The sequence below is a fragment of the Excalfactoria chinensis genome, chromosome Z (assembly GCF_039878825.1).
Source record: "Excalfactoria chinensis isolate bCotChi1 chromosome Z, bCotChi1.hap2, whole genome shotgun sequence".
NCBI classification, from domain to species: domain Eukaryota; kingdom Metazoa; phylum Chordata; class Aves; order Galliformes; family Phasianidae; genus Excalfactoria; species Excalfactoria chinensis.
In genome coordinates, this window is record NC_092857.1 from 65,538,698 (window position 1) to 65,559,977 (window position 21,280).

Below are 21,280 nucleotides of genomic sequence, written 5' to 3' on the forward strand. Positions count from 1 at the left end.
CTCTGTGCCTATAGCATAAATGAAGTAACAAGACCGCCTTTACAGAAACTATGAAAGACCAATTGCCTTCAAATATTTCAGGACTAAATGTGATTTGATTCAAGTCTAGCTGGATGTGGCTCTTAAAACACGTAGTTAATGTAGCACTTTTAGGGTACCATTAGTGTTCTGATATATTATTAATTAGACTAAAAAGGGAGAAAAGAAGGCAGATACCAATTACTATAGCAGAAGCTGTAAATAGTCTGCCTTTTCAAATTTTCAAGTCTTCTGGAGTTGAATATATTAATGTTTTATTTAATATATATTAATTTCTTACCAAACTTCAAAGTGAACTGTCTTACCAAGAACATTTCCTGTGTATTGCATAGGTGATGCTAAACGCCTTGGGGGCATAAATATATCTCATTCCACTTTCAGATCTGTCCCACTTTTAATAAAGCATATTATCTGTACTTAAAGATTATGGGTAAGATATATGAACAATTCTAGCAAAAAACCCTACTTTTAGCAACCACTGCTCTAAAAACTTGTTATTTCTGTAAGAAATATTACCATTTTGTTGAAAGCAGCAGAGGGACAGGATCAGCTTTCTTGTCTTGCTGGCCATGCTGCTTTTGATGAAGCCCAGGATATGGTTGGCTTTCTGGGCTGTGAGGACACACTACTGGCTCATGTCCTGCTTCCATTCCAGCAGTACCCCCAGGTATTTCTTGTAAGGGCTGCTCTCAGCCCTTTCATCTCTCAGTTTGTTTTGGTAATGGGGGTTGCCTTGACCCTGGTGCAAGAAACTGCACATGGATTTGTTGAACCTCATGAGGTTAACCCGTGCTCACTGCTCCATCCTGGTTAGGTCCCTCTGGATGATATCGTGTCCCTCTGGTGAGTCCACTGCACCCCACACCTTGGTGACATCAGCAGACTTGCTGCAAATGCACTCAATTCCACTATTAATGTCACTGATGATTAAAGAGTATTGGCCCTAGCACCAACTCCTGTGGGACACCACTCATCACCAATCTCTGTCCAAACGTTGAGCCATTAACTGCAACTCTCTGGACTCAATCCGGCAGCCAGTTCTTCATCCATTGAACAGTCCAGTTTTGAAAACACAGGGTGAACATTCACTCTTCAGGAAAAGAGAAACACTATCACTGACTTGACTTCCCTCCTGACTTATTTAATCACCCTGTGAAGTACAAATATGCTGAGCTGAAGTGCAGGAGATAACAAAAGATTCCTACTTTGGGTCAAATACACCATATTATGCAGCTTCCTGCCTTTCCCAAGAAGCCTACGTTCACTCAGACAGAACCACATTTCTGATTTTCATAATGTGTACAGACTAGTCTGTTGAGAAGGAACTAAAGATTGCTGAAAGAAGAAAGCGCTTAAAAACTTGTGGCTGCTGTTGTACAGAAGCTTTACCAAACAAAAACAAACAAACTGTATTGAGTGCATATATATGTTTATAATCATACTAACAAGTGTTAGCATGTGAATCCTGTCAATTTCACGTGAGCCATAGTAATGTAGTTGAAAAAGTTCAGATTTCTGTTATAATCCTGAGACTTTAAACCTGACCACTGTAATCCACGCCAATGCTATTCATTGTAAACTCCAAATCTTACCACATGAACCACGGCATGCCCCTGCAACACATACATCTTACCTACTGCTTCATAACATCATACACAATGTCATTCGTTAGACTCTGGCCCATATAGAGTCCAATACCCAGCAGTTTTAACAGTCTTGAGAAGCAGGGAGAAAGTTTTGCAGTATAATCTCTACTATTAAATTCCTCTCAATTGCATATCTGTAATCTCTATTGTGAGCCCAAACACTCCACACAAATTGCTGGGAATTTACATGCTGGTTTCACACTCCTGCATTTAGAATAAGGTAGACATGCAGGAAGAACTGAGTTTTAAAATTTCTTTACAATTCTGAGTTTGGTTTCCGTATGGCAGTCATTCCAAGCTTCAAGCCATCTGACATAAAAAGAAGAATGACTCTGTGACTGGGAACAAACACTGACAGTCATTATCCTACTAATGCATCACCCCAGGAACAGCCTTTCCCCAGTGGACACAGCTCACAAGTTGGATGTGATTTCCTAATAGCAGGCAGAAAAGGTGACTACCTCGGACAGAATATGGGTCCTGAAAGCAGTTCACAGCAGCCCTAGTAGGCTGGCTGTGCTACAGAAGCAGTGTGGAAGCCACGGATCTTGGCCAGAGGAAGGCACAGCCAATGGGGCACATAGTAGAAGGCTGCTAATTTCTTATTTATGCAAATTAGAAAAGAAGAAACAGTCAGTGATGAAATTGAAAAATGTCCCAGTAAAAGTCCTTGCCCAACTTTTCCATAAATACCTCAACCGGGAAAGCCTGGACTAAACAGAAAAACTGAGATATGCACCTCGTGAATCCCTATTTGGGGCAAAAAGCAGGTACTGATAAAATGCATCTCTGCCTTACTGTAGTAGTTTTCCAAATGTTTTTGCATAGTTCCAAAGCACTTGCTTAAAACAAGGTGAATATAGATTTAAAGTTTTTCAGGTCCACTAGGAAAGCCTGCAGACACAGTATCTTTTAAGGAGGTGACACAGGGTGAAAAAACGGGGTTTCAAAGAGATTTTTATTTTGTATACAATCTTGCTTTTGCTACCAGTAGGGGAGAAAATCAAAAGCTGCCTGAAGCAAAACTCCCATCAAATTCTGATGAGAACTGAACATTCAAATCACTGCGCAGCACTGAAAACATCAGTTAGAAACTCTCAGCCTCACCCATCCGATTTCTCTTCCCTGGCACCATAAATTACTGTGGACAAAGCACAACACTTCTTTAATTAACAATTAACTTATGTTTACTTCTCCTTCCTTCTCTTTGAAAAAGGTAGAGAAAGGTAAAGAATAAATCGGGGGGGGGGGGAGGGGAGGAAAAAAAGCCCAGCCAAGTTTTCCCCTATCAAATTGGATTTATTCACCTTTCAAAAACTGAAAACTTTTTCCTTCCCTTCACTTTACCTTCCTTTCATGAAAACACTTGCTTTGTTTGGGGAAAAAAAAAAGATCATTCCTTGTCAAAAAGAAAATGCACTGTCAGTTCTGCCCAGCAGATAGTCTAGTTGACATCTGGATGCGACTTTCCACCCTTCTAAGAAATCAGTGCAGAAGAGAAGTGAGAGCACAGAGATCTGCAAAAGGACTGAGAATGTCCAAGAAGTTTCAATCCCATGACAAGCAGACAAGACCTGATAACATTTTGCTGATTTTCACACTGATTATTATTTAACTGGTTTTTGTTTTTTTTTTTCTTTTTTTATTATTATTTTATTTATATATATCCTTTATATACTTTTATATGTACTTTATATACTGATATAGCAGTATAGATTATAATCTAAACTGATATAGCAGTGTAATTCAGGAGACAGGTAAAATAGTGAAGAGTTGAAAGACCCTGATCATAGAATCATTAAGGCTGGAAAAGACCTCTAAGATGATCAAGATCAAGTCTATTAAACCATCACTGCTATGTCCATTAAACCACATCCCTCAGTGCCACATCTCTACATTCCTTGAACACCTCCAAAAGTGACTCCACCACCACCCTGGGCAGCCTGTTCCAATGCCTCACCACTCCAAGAAATTCTTAACACCCAACCTGAATCTCGCTTGGTACAACATGAGGTCATTACTTCTCATTCTGTCATTGTTACCTGGGAGAAGATGCACGCCTTCCCCACTGCAGCCTCCTTTCAGGTATCTGTAATCATTTACAACTCAAAACTGTAGAAGTTGTTCTGAGACAGAGACATTTTCTGTCTAAATCTCTCACAGAAGGTCTCATAGAGGCACATAATTTTCAAAACACATGAAGTAAAAGAAGTACACTTCATGCTCCCTCACATGCTGAGCTCTGATTCAGTGCTCTTCTAAACCCTAAAGAACCCTCCAGCATAAAAATGGTGACTCCTGATCACTTAACAGACCCATAATACTATTCCCTCCTCAAATTCTGACACAGATGAAGAATGTCTATCGGGCAATGTAAAAGTCCTCATTTTTTTCTAGTTAAACAATTTACAGTAAACACTCAAGTGAATTCAAATCCATTCCCATTCATTTTCTGCCATCTTCCCTACTTAAGATGCTGCAGTCAGATGCAGAGGATAACCAAATGAATACACATCTCTGTATAGTGAAAAGTGGAAAACAGATCAGGTTTGCTACATACTCTAAAGTAGAAAACAATTTAGTTGAAATTCAGTGGAGGAAAATTTTAAGGCAGCAAGACAAAACATACTAAAGTGAAAATATTTTCACATGCTATTCTCCAGAGGCATTATGCTGCTTTTACAAACTTGTGATGGGGAACATCACCACCAGGTGCCTAATAAAACAATCACGTGAGCAGAAATGGAAGATATTAATTAATACAAAAAAACAAATAACAAACAGTCAGAAAAGAAAACAGAAAGAAGAAAACAAGTTTATTTTCAGTGAATATTCAGCTCTTATTACCTGCCTTGCACCTTTAGAACATGCCGTATGTACAGAAGCAGTAATTCTGTGTTTAATTCTTGAGTATAATGTGAAGTAGCACTTCTGGATAATGCCAGCACAAGGAAGAAAGAAAATGAAAGAGAAAAAAAGTCAGGAGGAGAAAGTGCATGTGCAGATTGACCAAGAAAATCATTTCAGAGCAAAGAGAAATTCTAGCCATTTGGTGGATTCCCACATTTGTAAGAAAACAATTAGTCTCAGTGTATTGTCCGATTACCAAAGAATTACAATTAATGATTATTATTATATAAATTGTATTCTATACCATGAACAGAATCTGGAAGCCTAAAGAGGAACACAAAATAATCATGAAAGAGAAACTACACAAGAAATTCCCAGGGTCAAAATGGAAATACCAGAAAGCTTAGATCTAGCACCAATGCTACATCGTCCTATCAATTGTAAAGGAGAAAAAGCTAACCTACCTGGAATTAAAATAGAAATAGACGATTCCAGATGCCTTCCCTCCTACCACTACATGATCGTAGTCTGGCTTACGTTATTTAGCAATTACCATCAAAACATCAGCATTCACCTTTCTTCCAATCAATAACAACTCAAAAATACAGGGTTAATTTTTGACATCAAATGCACTCTTAACACACAAAAGAGGCAACTGAACCCAATTCTATGGGATCAAAGCATAGCTGGTTGTTCTTCAGATGTTTTAACAGTAATAAGCACAGGCTTCTACATTTTTCCTTCTGCTTTCCTGATGCATAACAATTCAGTTGCTAATTTCACATATTACACATGAGGTAATGAAAAGACCAGTATGAGCTTTTGAAGGCTTGCTGCTGCCCTGTCCTTCATTACACATTCTAAAGAACTGCTTTGTCCACATTTGAAGCATTCAGGCTATAAAGTGTGGAAGTCTGATACACACCTGAGAAAACTGAAAAGACAGAGCAAAGATACAAGAAGCAGCTGTACTTCAGAGCTCCAGACACTTCTTTTCATTTGCTGACAGAGCCGAAGGTCACATTTGTGCTTCTCAGAAGAATAAAAAAGCTGCCTGAAGAGTCATTTGACAGATACACTGAAATGCAAAATAAGTGAAGGGGCCTGAAAGGCATGTCAGGTTTCTTATTACCTTCTAGGAGGAATAAAAAGGAAGAGAAATCTCTTTCTAACAAACTCAAATATATATATTTAAAAGGTAAAATTCCCACCCCAACATCTAACTGCAGAACTACTTTAAAAAATAAAATAAATAAAATAAAATAAAAATTAATGATTATCATTCAATAGACACCGCTGTGTGACACATCTCTCTTTGAGGTCTCTGGAACCAGGGCATGATACCCTCTGCCTTCAAATAGTACACACCAGGAAAACAATGCAAAAACTTGCATTTCTTCGAGATAAAATAATAGGGTGCAGAGAATTGGTGTAAGATAATGTGGGTACAAGGAGTTATCAAAGGAGAATGACCAGACTGTCCCAGATAATTATTAGTTGAATGCCTTAATGACTACACTTCTTTCAGCAAACAGGAAGAATCAAGACCAAGAATTACCTTTCCCTTTTTCTGTTGCTGACAATTTGGTCTGCACAGATTAACACATGCAATTATCACCAGCGTCATGTAAGACCCTGGAGAAAAAGGGTTGAAGGAAATGCTGCTGGTGCTCACATATTTCATATTCTTTTCATGGAAAGAAGTGAATGGGAGGGGAGGGGAAAGAAGGAGAGGGAAAGAAAAGGAATGAAAAAGATTTAATCTCACATTATCGTGAGAAAATATTTAACAGCAATGGAAAATAAACACAGAATTCATTTGTTGGTTAAATCCCTTCAGAATTAATCAACAGCAAGCATATTGGGCTTCTTTTCACTGGACCTTTCTTCCTGTAGTGAATATCTCTCAAAACACAAATAACAAACACATAAATAAGTAGCAACCAACTTATTATTTAATGAGGAAGCACTAACCTCTATCTGCAGCCTGAGCAATTCCTCTGTGTGTACTCTGATCTTTTACAATATGCAGAATTATTTCACTTTTAATCAAATTATATGGTTTATGACAGAAAAAGATGTGGCATTAGAGAAAAGGAGAAGGAAAAAAGAACTATTGCACTGAAACCCCCGGATTAGCAGCACTGATAAATTCAAGATAAATCTTTTGAACTTCTGAGGACAGCTGATCTTCATTTAATTCAGTAGTTCTCTGTTTCATGCAGCATAAGTGCATTGTAATTATGTGTAACGGTATCTCTTTTCACCAGAAGAGATTTATGTTGTCTTCATTCATATCAATACAAAAGCAAGCAAATTAATTAGAAATTTACAGTGTCCTTGGTGAGCAAATCACAGGTGCAGAGCAATATGTGGAAACTGTTCCTGTTTGCTTTTGCTGCTATTACCACTGTGAGCTCTGAACCAGACCTATGGAAATTACTTTCTTTCTGCTCAATAGTGCTGCATTGTTCTGTCTGGATGAGAGCAGTGGGAATGTCCATTTTTCTCTATGCAACATGAATTCTCTCTGTTCTGATTTCACAGGGTTCTGCTTTTGACTCCAAACCATTCTGAAGCGGTGTGCATTGCCATAGTATAAAAGCACAAGCACACAACTGCAGTAATAATGAAATTATGAGCCAGTGAAATGAAGGGCTTTTTGGCTTTGGTTACAATGCTTGATGAATTTCAGAAGTTGCCTATTACATACTTTTAATGAAAAATACCAAGCTAAAAAGAGTACGTTGTCCAAGAATAGTAGTTCTTGATATACCATTTTGGTATATCAAAATACCAGATATTTTTCCTTCTACTTAAAGTATAAAAATGTCTTCAGTACCAAAATGAATTATACAACAGCCCTTTTACTTATGGCCCCTCTTCTGGTTAAAAGGTGTTTGTCAGTGCACATACACGCAGACGATCTTATTAGTATCTCTTAAATTTTTTACTGAGCCATACTGACAGAAGCACAAGATGCTATGCTTCTTTTTGTTTATGGACAGTCAAAAAATCAGCAGTTGGAAGCTTACTTTTCTCACTTAAAATAAATAAAAAAATAAAGTGAAGATCATTTTATTAACCTTATTTATTTATTTGTCTATTTATCTATTTTGCAGATTTGTATTAAGAAAAATGAAAACAAAAAACAAACACTATTTTTAATCTTAATTTCTGTAGTATCTATTTTGTGTTATTGTCGCCAGGCAGCATCAGGCTGCATGCTACTCACAGCTTATGCAGTGGAGGCTCTGGAAAAATGACCAACTGATAGATAATGGAAGGATAATGGAAGGCAACAGTGGTTTCCTTTGCAATTAAGACAGGTAGACCCCTTGCAAAACTAGCTGAGGGTTAGAGAAACAACTAGCATGTGAAATATTCTGGTTGTGAAATAGCAAAACTTACTTAGAAAGCAAAGGGTGCAGGGTGACTGTAGGAAGAGACATCAGGAAGGGTACTGCAGGTGGGAGGCTCCCACTTTTGGGCATAAACACAAGCACTCATGGGTGGGAAATGAGAGGGAGTGGAGCATTGCTTTCAGCCACAGGAATGTGGCTTTCTGTAGTAACACCAGGACCCATATGGAAGAGATGAAGGGCACTTTTCACAGTTCCTTTACAAAATGGAGTTCTCCTCATTTGCTTGCTGGCAGCTAAGAAATACACTGAAGAATCACTGTCTTTACGCATCACAGGAAAGATTTTCAAAGAATCTGAAATGCCAAATTTGAGATCAGGGTTGCAGACACAAATATTGTTCATATCACTGAGGATCACAGATCTTTGTCACAGGCCAACATGTGTCCAATTTCATATGTAGAGATTAAGCTCAGATTGTCCAAAACACAAAATAACATGCAGAAAGCCCACTCACACTTCCAGCTATGAAACAGCTCCACAGCGATGACACCAGAAATGCTGGCTATGTTACTCAACAGGAAAGAACTAATAATTTCCAACACTCTCTAGTTTTTAATTACATTTATCCTGAGCTATACCAAATCATGACCATAACAATTTTTCTCAGCACTGGAGAAAAGAAAACCACTGATTCCAAATTTAGAAATTGTATTTCCCCTTACATTTGCAGAATTGCCACTGTTAAAAGCATTTTCAAGCTTTTCCTTCTCCAAATCTGGAACAACTCTCAATTGCACTGAACATACTATTTATCATTCATGCAATATGAAATTTTAATATAGGCTAAAGCTTCTGCAAGTAAGTATAATGCTTGGCTGCTTAGTACTGCTAGAACTATTTGACTGTACTCAACTGTACATTCACTTGTAAAAGCTCATTATATTGGGAAATTACATCTAAGGGATTGTCCTAACTTTACAGGTATCATACTGTAGAAAACACATCATCAAAACATGGAAACATGAAAACACTGAATCATGATTTGCATTGTGTGGTTTTGTACACAAATTTAGAAAGGACTTGATATTGTGGGAAAGATTGTTCCCATAAAAATATGGAAACTGTTGTTTTAATAGTTTCTCAGCTGGGATGTTGTAGTTTTACAACACTTACACTCCTGCACGGGACATGATAGAGTCGCAATACTCAGCATGGCACACTTGTAATTTACATAACACAGTACACAATCTACCTGGGAATTCAAATGGTGGGATTGGTATCATCAGCTGAAGAGTACTATACAACTCAAATTATGTTAAGAGACTTTCAAGCTTAACAGCACAGAACAAATGATCCCAGTGATAAAAGTTTAAATCCCTGACTATTCTTAAATCTCAAATATGAGAATATTGCTTTTATGGACAAGTAATTCTCTCTACAATGAGAAACTCTCATGCTTGGTTTACTGCTCATATATTAGAAGAAGCAGTGGGTTCTGAAGGGAATGGGACAAACTGCTTTGATGGTATAAGAAAGTGTAATTATATAATTGTGGGTATGTGGAAGTGTGACTGAAGGTACAAATAGTGGGATAGTGTATAAAGGAAAAAGGGCTAAAGATAAAGTGAGTTTATGTAATGATGAGAGTTTGGAAAGTGAGAAAGTTTGGGACAGACAGGCTGAAGAAGGCAAGGACTGGCAAGGTATAACAGCGGTATCAGGACTGATAAGAGGTGAACGATGTGAAAACAAAACAAAACAAAAAGAATTCCTGTCTGGATCTTGGCTTACACTGGGACTTCCTGAATGGAGAAAGCAACTGACACAAATACCCCTATTTATTTATTTAATTTGAAGTGGAAGTGCCACAAGAGAACGCATCCCTGTGCTGCTCCCCCTCACCGCCCCCCCATCCTCTGCCGCTTGTGATCAGAAAGTAAACAAATCGTTACTTCTGAATAGGGACAAAAGCACAACATTGGAAGTGCACGTGCCCTTAATTTAGTGTTAATTATTACCCCTGATAGGATCAGTATTACAGACAAAGTAAGTGATCAATTTGGTATGGGTAGTAGAAACCCCAGGTAGGGATAAGAATGCAGTGTCTCATACAGGTTAAGAAAGGCAAATACAATCAAAGTTTACCTGTGGTAATTAGACACGGACTCTGTGGTTAGTGCAGAACAAAAACTTTTATTGTGAACAATGAACTCAAATAATATGAACTTGGTCAAGTGCCTTATTAAATATGACTCTCTTTTCACGCACGATGGTGCTGGATCTTCCATCCTGCCCTGAGGAAGATGGCGCTGGAGCTGTGCTCGATCCTCTGGTGCCGTCCCGCGGCACCCAATCTTTGGTACGAGGCACAGGCACTGTCAGTCTCAACTCCATTTCGTTGTACCTCAGTGGTGTCTCCCGGTAATGGGAGATGAGGTCGTAAAGGCTGTCAAATATTTGGTTATTGGTCAGGTAGTACCTGTGGCTATTGGCATCCTGCCACCAATGGATGCGACAGTGCTGCACCCCTCCATTGCGCCAGATGGACAGGAAGTAGTCCCCAATGAATGTCCCACTTTCTCTTACAAGAAAGGAGCCATCGGGAGCCCCCATCATGGCACAGTACTCCCTCAGCATCTATTCAGCGATGAGCCGCCCACTGCACCCTGGTCCCATCTTGCCATGGAACCATTCCTGCGTGAGATGCAGCTGGATGTTGGCGCTCACCTCCTTCTGCGCAGGTCGTCTTCTCCATCTGTTCCAGGCTGGGACTTCGTAGAGCGGATTCCATGCATAGATTATGGGGTCGTCCATGATTTGAGAATCTGCGGTCTGCTCCCTCTGCTCCTCTTCCATGATTTGAGAATCCTCTGCCTTCTCCTCATCCATGATTTGACTATCCGTCGTCTGCTCCGTCTGCTCCTCTTCCACGATTTGGCTATCTGCCGTTTGCTCCTTTGTCTTCGCCACTTGCTCCTTGGTCATACACGAACCCATGGTTTCTTGCCACTCACTCCAAGCTGCCTCAGGTTTGGCGGGCTTGCCAATGGTCTTTATAATATCTGCTCACACCCATGCCAGGTGTGCAAGCTAGACGTCTTGTGATCATGCCAAGAGGGTCTGTCTGGCAGGAATAGTTACAATCTTTCGGTTTTATCCCTCCTTGTCTGGTCCTTTTGCTTGTCCGAGCAAGAATGTCTTCATTTTCTTCCATTAATATACACATTAAAGGAACTGAAGGTACCCGGACAAATTTATTGATGGAGCTTGGAAATTATATTGAAAGAGGGACTGTAGTGAAAGAGTTGGGAAGAACAATAGCAGCTGCACTAGATCAGGACCTGAAGATCCCAGGATGAGTTTTGCCCCAGTGGACTGAACGCATTGTGCACACAGCAGTGTAAAGATATTTGTTTTCTGGTAGATACCTCGCTGGACCCACAGTGGTGACTATCTCTCTTGCTCTCTACAGACTCCTTATTTTCCCTACTTTTCCTATCGCCCACCTTCCCTTCCCCATCTCCCTAAAATGGCTAGGACTTTAATAAACTGGTTGGACCAACATTTGAACCGTTGCTTCTTAATCTCACGCCGGGTATATACACATATCAAAGAACCTTGCCTCTCTCCTGCAAATTGGAGCGAGACACAGGAGTCTGCTGGGAGTTGCTCCTTAAGGGTAGAGGGATCCTCAAGATGGAAATCTTAAAGGCACAAGAACAGGCTGTCCCTGAATTCCATAAGGTGAGCTGTATGGGAAGACTGGTGTGGATGAACTGGGAACTATTTTGGGACTCTGGAAGAAAAAGAGGGTCAGTCCTCTGGAAGCAGGGACAGGCTACTTGGGGAGATTACAAGGAAGTTGCTAAGCTATGCAGTGAGGAAGTTAGGAAAGCAAAAGCCCAACTTTAATTTAGATTGGCCACTTCATCTGGGGAACTACAGGCCTGTCTGCCTGACCTTGGTACCAGGGATAGTTATGGAGGAAATCATCTTGGGTGAGATCACACAGTATGTGTGTGGCATCCAGGGGATGAGGTCCAGGCAACATGGGTTCATGAAAGGCAGGTTGTTCTTGAACAACCTCATCTCCTTCTACAACTGGGCGACCAGACTGGTAGATGAAGGTAAGGCAGTTGATGCAGTCTACCTAGACTTCAGCAAAGCCTTTGACACAGTCTCTCACAGTATTCTCTGGAGGAAACTGGCTGTCCATGGCCTGGACAGGTATACCCTTCTTTAGGTAAGGAACTGGCAGGGGGGTAGTGGTAGTGGTTAATGGATTTAAGTCCAGCTGGCGAACCATTACAAGTGGTGTCCCTCACGGGTCTGTACTATGGCCCATCTTGTTTAGTATCTTCATTGATGACCTAGATGAGGGAATTGAGTGTACGCTCAGTAAGTTTGCAGATGACACCGAGCTGGGAGGTGGTGTTGATCTGCCTGAGGGTAGGGAGGCCCTCCAGAGGGATCTGGATAAGCTGGATTGCTGGGCTGAGGCTAATGGGATGAGGTTCAACAAGGCCAAGTGCCAGGTCCTGCACTTTGGCCACAATAACCCCATGCAGCGCTATAGTATTGGGGCAGAGTGGTTGGATGACTGTGAAGAGAAAAGGGACCTGGGGGTGTTGGTTGATACTCTGCTGAACATGAGCCGACAGTGTGTCCAGGTGGCCAAGAGGGCCAACAGCATTCTGGCCTGTATAAGAAATAGTGTCGCCAGCAGAAGCAGGGAGGTAATTATCCCTCTGTACTCAGCTCTGGTGAGGCTGCATCTCAAGTATTGCGCTCAGTTTTGGGCTCCTCACTTCAAGAAAGACATTGAGGCCCTGGAACGTGTCCAGAGAAGGGCAATGAAACTTGTGAGGGGTCTGGAGCACAAGTCTTATGAGGAATGGCTCAGGGAGCTGGGATTGTTTAGCCTGGAGAAGAGGAGACTCAGGGGAGACCTCATTGCACTTTACAATTTCCTGAAGGGAGGTTGTGATGAGGAGGGGTTTGGCCTCTTCTGCCAGGCAACAAACAGGACCCGAGGAAATGGCCACAAGTTGTATCAGAAGAGGTTTAGACTGGACATAAGAAGGAACTTTTTCTCTCAGAGAGTGGTCAGGCACTGGAATGGCTGCCCAGGGAGGTGGTGGAGTCGCCATCCCTGGCAGTGTTCAAGAGGCATCTGGATGAGGAGATCTGGTTTAGTGGTTTGCTGCAGCTATAGTAATGGGAGAACGGTTAGACTAGATGATCTTGTAGGTTCTTTCCAACCTTGTGATTCTATGATTGTATGAAAGAGAAGATAGGAACCACCTAATAGGGAAAATGGAATAAGGAAGTCTGCTTATGCAAATATTCCTTAGTGGAGGATTCTGGTGACAGTTGTTTCTTTCTTTCTTACACTGTCACAACTCAAATTGAATTCTATATATACTACTCTCTTCCTTTGACAGATAACAGTTTAGGATATTTTTTCTTGTCACTCTGTACTAACCAGCACAGATACTCATGTCAATCCAGCTACTTGTTGCTGTTGAGCAACCTGAAGTAAAACACTCACCTGGGGCATAGCTGAATTCTATGGACTTGAGTATGTCTCTTTCATCTCGTTGCAGTAAGACATGTCACAGGTAGCAGCCCTGCCATCTCCCAGCATCATTAACAAAGCCATTCCAGCAACAGAAGGCTACTTTTCCATGTCATTTTGGTAAATTATATTTAGAGCCTTTGAATGTAAATGAAGGTGATACCACCATCAGTGTCCTCAGACTGCTTTAATAAAGGATAAAAGAAGCATCTGTGAGTGTTCCTATGAGAGATATTAAAGGGAACCCTTCCCGACCAGTGGAAGATCACAGGAAAAAGATGAAATGGGGAAACAGAACCTAAAATACTGCAGAGACCTGCTTCAAATGTCACCTAGGAGTGTTTAATGCATCCCAGTCTTTCGCTGCTGTTCCTCACAGTGGAATTTGCCATGAGATGTGTGGGGACTTGCTTGCTTGCTTCTGATACCTTCATTCCTTTTACCTGCTTGGAGGAACTGAGAGCTGGAATCTGGGAAAGTAGAAGACTGAAGTATGATTGTTATGGTTTTGTAATTTGGTTGGTGTTGCTATTCCACATCAGAACTTCATGTGGGATAATGGGAGCTAAGGAGACAAGTTTTTTCTTTTATTTATTTATTTATTTGTTTTTTTCTTTCTGTGGACTGCCTTAAGTGGGCATGGGGGGAGGGGGCGGCACCGGAGGGAAGGGCGGGAAGGGGGCGGGGTTTTGCCCGGTTCTCTGTGAGGAGACAGCGTGGTCGGAGCTTCCCGCCTCCCACAGCCCGCCAGTGATATCTGGATTTGTTTTTCTTCTTGTTGAACCTCTCTCGTTGTTGTTTAGTGTCATCGGGTTCATTAAGCTGCTGGTCGTTCTCAGATTGTTCTTTTTTTTTTTTTTTTTTTCCATCTTTTCCCTCCTAGACCCATTCGCAATCTCCCTTCCCCCGTCTCGGAGCGCACCCGGCTGCGCCGCACCGCACCGTGCTGTTAGAGAAGGGAGGTACTTTGTTCCTTCTCTCCCCGGGTTTGTTCCCGCTGTCACTCCATGACAGTGATTAATACAGTACGCTCCTGAGAGTGAACTCAATATCTTAGCCTCCTGCAATTAAGAAAACGTGGTCATGGGATTGTTTTGGAAAACTCCGTCAGTGAGAAATACTGTTTTCCTTGCCTTCAGATTAGAGAAACGGATGCATTTGCATCTTTTCTGTACTATTTCCCACATGTGAAACCCTCTGTAATTGTCAACAGTGTCACCTCCCATTCTCCTTGTGATGGGTTCCTACTCCTTATTTTGAAACAGATGTGCTAATTAGTGTTCCCACATCCAAGCACTGTAAACATATTTCATTTTCAAATGAGATAAGACCCACACTTGAAACACCCACACTTACCATTTAGATAGCTTTGTACCACATTTTGCAATGGGCCTGAGTTTTCATCATGACATTGACATTATCAACAATGAGCTTGTAAAGCTTTATACCTTATAGGCCACCTCTATGTAACAGCTTACCAACTCATATGGGAGCTGGAGTATTGGAAATGTACAAGAGAAAATTAGGAAAACCAATTACTGTTATCCTGCATTCTGGGTTCCTGCTTTTCAATACCCATGTACATCAAGCTATTCAGACACACACTGCTCACTCTGTTTTCCAAAATATGCAGGACTCTCATACATCATTCATTCATTTACTTAATTATTTACTTAGCTCACACTTTAGACCGTGAGGCATAATCTGAAACAAAGGAAATTTCATTTAAACAGGAGAAAATGTAGATTTTCAGAGAGGTTAATTGAAAGCTGGAGCAGGCTGCCCAGGGACATTGTGTATTCACCATTCTTGGAAACATTTACACTCTGTCAGGCCATGGCTTTGGGCAGCTCTGGTCCTCCTCCTGGTGAGTGGATATACAATATGAGTTCTAGAGGTGCCTTTTAGCCTCAGTCACGTGGTGGCTTTGTGAATTATGTCCTTTGTAGGATAAATAAGCTTTTCTTCTGATTATTCTATTCCTGCGCACACCTGAACACCTCAGGTGAGTTCAGTCTTCATTGTGCTGGGTACTATGAGAATCCCCATCTTTTCCATCCAACAAAGAGCCTGCATTCTTGTGCTCATTAGCTTGTCCCACTACATCTCACAAGTTGCATGCTTTTGTCACTACTAAAAAAGAAAAGAGTCTCAAAATCTAGGCCTTGTATCACTCTTGCAAGCCATCACCACCAGACAGTTTCCACTCTTCCTTCCTTCCTTCAGCAGAAGTCAGATCACTGCTTGTGCTGTTTCCACAGAGTGCCACTAAGTGCTTTGCTCATAGTGCTAGTATCATTTTCTTAAAATTTTTATTTCTGGCTCACCACCATTTCTCTTCAAATTGCAGAAAAAAATCATCAGTTTCTGTTTGCAACTCCATTTTAAGCTGGCATAACTGCAGATTTTCAAATGCAATGTTGCAATCAGACCTTCAGCTCAAAATTTTGATGGTGTCTCTCTGCTGGACCTTCATAAGCCCAGTCTTAACCAGAGAAATGTACGCCTTGCTTCACAATCAGGTGTGGTTCATGTCATCACCTTTTTGGCACTGCGTGCATTTGTGACCAGTTCTTGTCAAAAGTCTGACAGAGAGGTTCTCATTGAGAATAGCAACCACTGCCAGTGAACCAGAGAAACGAAGAGGCATATTCCAGTTGTTTTATGGCTTTGTTGCACTCTCCTTTTTCTAAAGTTTTACAAAAATATCTTAAAAGTTAAAATAAGCTTTGTTGCTCATATAAACTACGTATATACGTCATATGAGGGCTGCTCCAAAAGTAATAGCTATGATCTTATGACCTTGGTGATATGGCAGTGGAGGTAGAACCACCCCACCAATATCCTGTTACATTTTGTTGTGGTTCAACAGATGTCAGCAGAGGGACAGTCTGACAGAATGGTTTCTGACGTGGAAGTGTGGATGAAGGAAAAAGGTGTGTTCAGGTTAGATTCCTCCATGTGGGAAAAAATGGTAACACCCATTGAAACTTGCTGAATGTTTATGGAGACCAACCAGTGGGTGTGAGCACAAGGAGATGGTGGGTGGTTTCCGCAGTGGTGAAAGTGAGAGATGCAGATGGTTATGAGCTCAATATTCAGGCTCTTGTACATTGCTAGAGAAAATGCACAGATAATGGTGGTGACTTCGTTGAACAAATTGTGTTTTCTAGCTGAAAAATTTCTCTATCAAAGTGTGTCTGTGCCCCATGTGTTTGTTAAATATTCCAATAAAATAAAGAGGAGGCTTTACTTCTGGAGCAACCTGCATGTATGCAGCCCAAGACAATCCTTGTTCACTCAGTGCAGCCCAAGCAAGTCAAAAGGTTGGACATGTATGTCCTAATATAACACTTTCTGATGAGATTCCAGTGCTGGTTTTGTCCCATGGGCCTGCCCACACCATTAGTCACAGAAAGTCTCCGAGCCAAGAATCTTGCCAACTGGAAAGCACTGCTAAGGTCTCAGACATTGACAGACATATTAGCAGATGTCAGGATGAGGCCTTCATCCTTTGGAAGCAGATGCTAATAGCCATAAATGAAAAAATGCCCCTACAAAGATGATCTGATGCCTGAGATAAAGAAATGGAACTTTTTGATACTGGTCCAATAGATCCAGAATACAAACTGAACATTTTCCCTCCTGATGATAATTTGAAGTTTGCAGGAAAGAAAAAAAATTTCTACAGTGTACTACAGTGCATTAGAGCAGCGCAGAAAAGAAGCAGTATTATGGGGTGCTGCTGCTACCTTGCAAGCCTTTCCTGTGTTGTATCATTCAAATCAGCCCCCACTGATTTGGTTGATTGCAGTGTGTGATAGTTATGTTATGACCCCTCACGACTGGAAAATTTGGTTATGCATGATTCTTTATCCCACTCAATACACCGTGTTTATGACTGAATACTGAGATCAGGCTACCATACAGGCTATGAATAATTGGACTAACTTAAATCATATTGGCAAGGAGGAACTTATGGTGGAGGGGTTCCGGGCAACACCTCAGGCCCAAGCAACAAGTTAAGACTTTGGTTTGCGTGTTATCTGTTGGATACTTGATACTAATTCATGTAATACCTCATTTACATCAATTAAGCAGGAGGCTGCTGTGCCCTGCATTAATATTCTTGACCATTTACAAAGTCAGAGAGACAAATAGGAAATCAGGTGTTGGAAAAGACAGTGTTGTTTTGTTCACTTTCACACCCAGGAGACTGCTGTGAATCCCTCGAGCTGCCAAGGAAGGATACCCACAGGTCTGTGCACAGGGAGATCCTGGGGTTGCAAATCTGCTTTGCGCAGACAAGGCTACAAGCACAGGGTGTTGCCAGGCCCAAGGCAAGAGAAAGAGGGAAAGGATGAGGGAAAACATGGCTGAGAGACTGCCGGGAAGGACTTATCTCAGCCTCTGGATACAAATAAACCAGGTCTCAGCAGCACCCAGAGTCCCATCTGGGGCAGTCTGGTGTCTCTGCATGATTTCCCTGCCTCCCTCTCCCCCTGTCCTGTCCTTCTCACAGGGCGCAGGTACCTGGGTACCATGTCCCCTCACCTCAATCTTCTGTGTCACATCGTTTAAGAAGCAGAAGATATCCAGGCACACTGCGAGGCCCATCTTTCCAGCACTGCTGCACAGTAAGCAAATGCAGTTCAGGAACTGCATCTTCTGCACCAGAGTCTGGCAAGCACAAAGAGACCGAGGAGTGTGAGTGGGGAGACCAGGCGTTGTGGGGTGTGGAGCAGCGCAGGACAGCTGCAGGACAGCTGCAGCTCTGCCCAGCCAGCAGCCTGAAGGCAGAGCCAGAGGGACCATCTGGAGATGAAGGCACAGCCAAGATGGAGATGGCTGCTCTTACCTTTTCCTTGCTGCTGCCATAGGCTTCGATGCATATTACAGCCTCCTCTTCCATTTCATACAGAGGCAGCCAGTCAGCATCTGACCAAGGGGACAGAGCAGTGCTATAGAGGAGCCAAAGGCAGGTGCGAGCAGAGGAAGGAGCCCTGTCCTGGGCTCGCTCCTCTGGCACAGTCTGCCCGTGCCTGTCAGGACAAGGAGCCCTGGTGTCAAGCAGGGGGCACTCGCTGCCCCTGCTCTGCCCACCCCGCTGGGGACTCTCATTCACCAGCATGCAGAGGCTTCACCTCAGTCAACTCGTAGGGCTCCGGTGGAGATTTTTTCTCCTGGGGAGCCCCACGCTCCTCCCAGGCCACCTTGGGGCGCTTAGGAGGTTTCCTCTCCATTCTGTGGAATGAAGGCTTGTGGGTGGGGATGGGGCAGCCGCGGGGCTGCCAAGGGAAATGCGAAATGACTTGGGCTGCGCTCGGGGGCTCTTCGCCAGACCCGCACACTCCTGCCCTGTCTCCTCGCTGTCCTGACGGACACTGCAGGCCGCCTGCTGTTGCTGCCAGCTATGCCTGGGTGTCACAGAGATGGGTCACAAGGGGCCCCACTGTGACCCGCTGGGTTCCAGAACCCAGTTGGAATGGAGCAGACCAAACTCCTCAGTGGGAGGGATGTGTGTGCCTGCTTGCCCAGATAGCTTTGGAAGTGGGCCTGAGAGCAGCTGGACTGCTCAACCTCCTGTGCTTCTGCTGTGAGGCCGAAGGTGGCCACAGCAGGACAAAGGAGGCAGACGAAGACTCGCTGTCAGCTCTGCAGCTGATTTGCTCACAGGCTTGTGAGCTCCAAGGCTTTTCTTGGAAAGCTTGATAACTACAGTTAAGTCTGCTTGCTTTCACGTCCTTACAAAAGAACATGAAATGGATGAGCATCTGCTTCTTTTTTTGGCTGCTGATGTTGCTTTTACTCCAAGGGCAAATGATACTGACTTTGCTGGTGATCTTCTCCACTCTATTGCTGTGGGTTTTTAAAATCATTATTTTTTTCGTTTCAAAAAAGTGCAACTTTGGCACTGTTTTCCCATTTCCAACAATCCAGTGAAATCCCGGTCTCATTCTGATGACAATAAGATGAACCATATTGCATTTTGAAGAGGACAAAACTTGCTTGCTGCGTCCATGGTTCTTGTGCACAGGGACCCTAACACCAATTCAGTTCATAGGAGAAATTTCCTCTTCTCTCCATGCCCTCCTTCATCTTCCATTATTTTGTTGTTGCGTTGCTGTTATTAGTGGTAGTAGAAACAGTAGTATCGTTGTTATTGTAAGAGTCAAATGTCATCAAAGAAAGTTTGCAGAGTCATTTCTAATCTGGTTTTGAAATGCAAACTCGAAAGCAAAGATCTTGAAGTCTGGATTCCTGGGTCTCTGCGACATAGGAAAAGAAAATATGTTTTTTTTGTCTTTTTCCACGTGACACTTACTTATGGCCAGGCACACAGCACTATAAGCAAGCAGGAGCTTTGCTGCCCAGCATTTCAGCTTTGCAAAAGCTAGGAAACCCATAACTTTTCTGCTTGCTTAAATAGTTTCAAGAACTCATGATTTCCAATTATGTCAGGAAAATCGTTATATGTTCTGAATCTGCGTGCATGCGTGCTGCTCTCTAATGGTCATGGGCAGATGTCTTCTCCAGGTCTTCCTTGTAAAGGCTTTCTGGTGTGCTTTTCGCCTTAATCAGTCACTTAACTACAGACCCAGTTGTAATCAGCTTCGTTCCTGTTTTTTGTTTCAAGATGTCTGTGCTCCTAGGCTCCTTCCATTGTTTATGGCATCCATATTGCATGACAGGAATACGTGTCCTAGCAACGTTACTGTACAAGTGTCCTAGCAACGTTACTGTACAGGAATTATCCTTCAGAAGGCTATGAAGGACAAACAGGAAAGTGCCCTGAGCCTGCTCCATGCCGATTGCTCCTGCTGCCTTTGATATCTCAGCTTCTGAATTGTCTCAGATGCCAGGGAACGGACTGACAGATGGGTGTCACCTTCCAAAGGCTTAAGGGCTGCAACAGAAAGAAACAGAGCAGTGATTGAACCCACTGACTTGCAGAGAGCCACCAGCTTCCCCTCCGGCCCATGCCAGCCCCACTCATTGCTTTTCTTGGCCAGGAGGAGCACGTGAGACTGAGGGGTCAGCCGGAAGACACTGCTCAGGATTGCCAGGAATGCTCCTCTGCCCCTGCAGCATTTCCTTGCAGCAGGGCAAAGCACAGCTGCATGCTGCCCAGGCTCTGCTCCCAGCCCCAACACACACAGCACTGCCCTCACTCACCACTGCAGAGTTTATTCAGCATCTCCTCACTCTGTTTCCTGGAGCTCTGCACAGTCAGCCCTAGGGAAAGAGCTCCGTCAGACACCCACTCCCCAACACGCTGCCAGGAGCACAGAGCCCGGCCCCAGCAGCCCAGCTGCTTCCCCTTCCGTGCTGCCGCCCGAGGGGGACCTGAGCAAGGCACCCACCGGAGCTACCAGCATGGGCAGGGTGTACCTGGGGGCTTCAGGGCTGTGCCTTCCTGCCAGGGCAGGGCCCAAAGAGGGAAGCAGGGGGGTTGGGCTCACCAATGAATCTGACAGCCTCGAATCGCAAGGAAGCCTGAGAATCCTCCAGGTGTAGCAGGCTCTGCTGCAGGTAGCCTTCCACTCTCTTTCTGTCCTGCTTCAGCTGAAGAAGAGAAGAGCATGGGGTTTGCAGAGTGCCCACAGATGCTGGTGCAACCCCTCCTCCAGCATCTCCTTTCCCTAGCAAAAAGGTGGGGGCTGTGTGATTGTCCTCACCAAACACTCCATGATCCCCACTGTGTTCTTCTCACGGGCCTGCTGCTTGAGCTCCTTCCAGTTCAGGAACTTTGCACAGGACACAAGAGCTTCCCCAGATGCCTACGGAACAACAGATGCAGG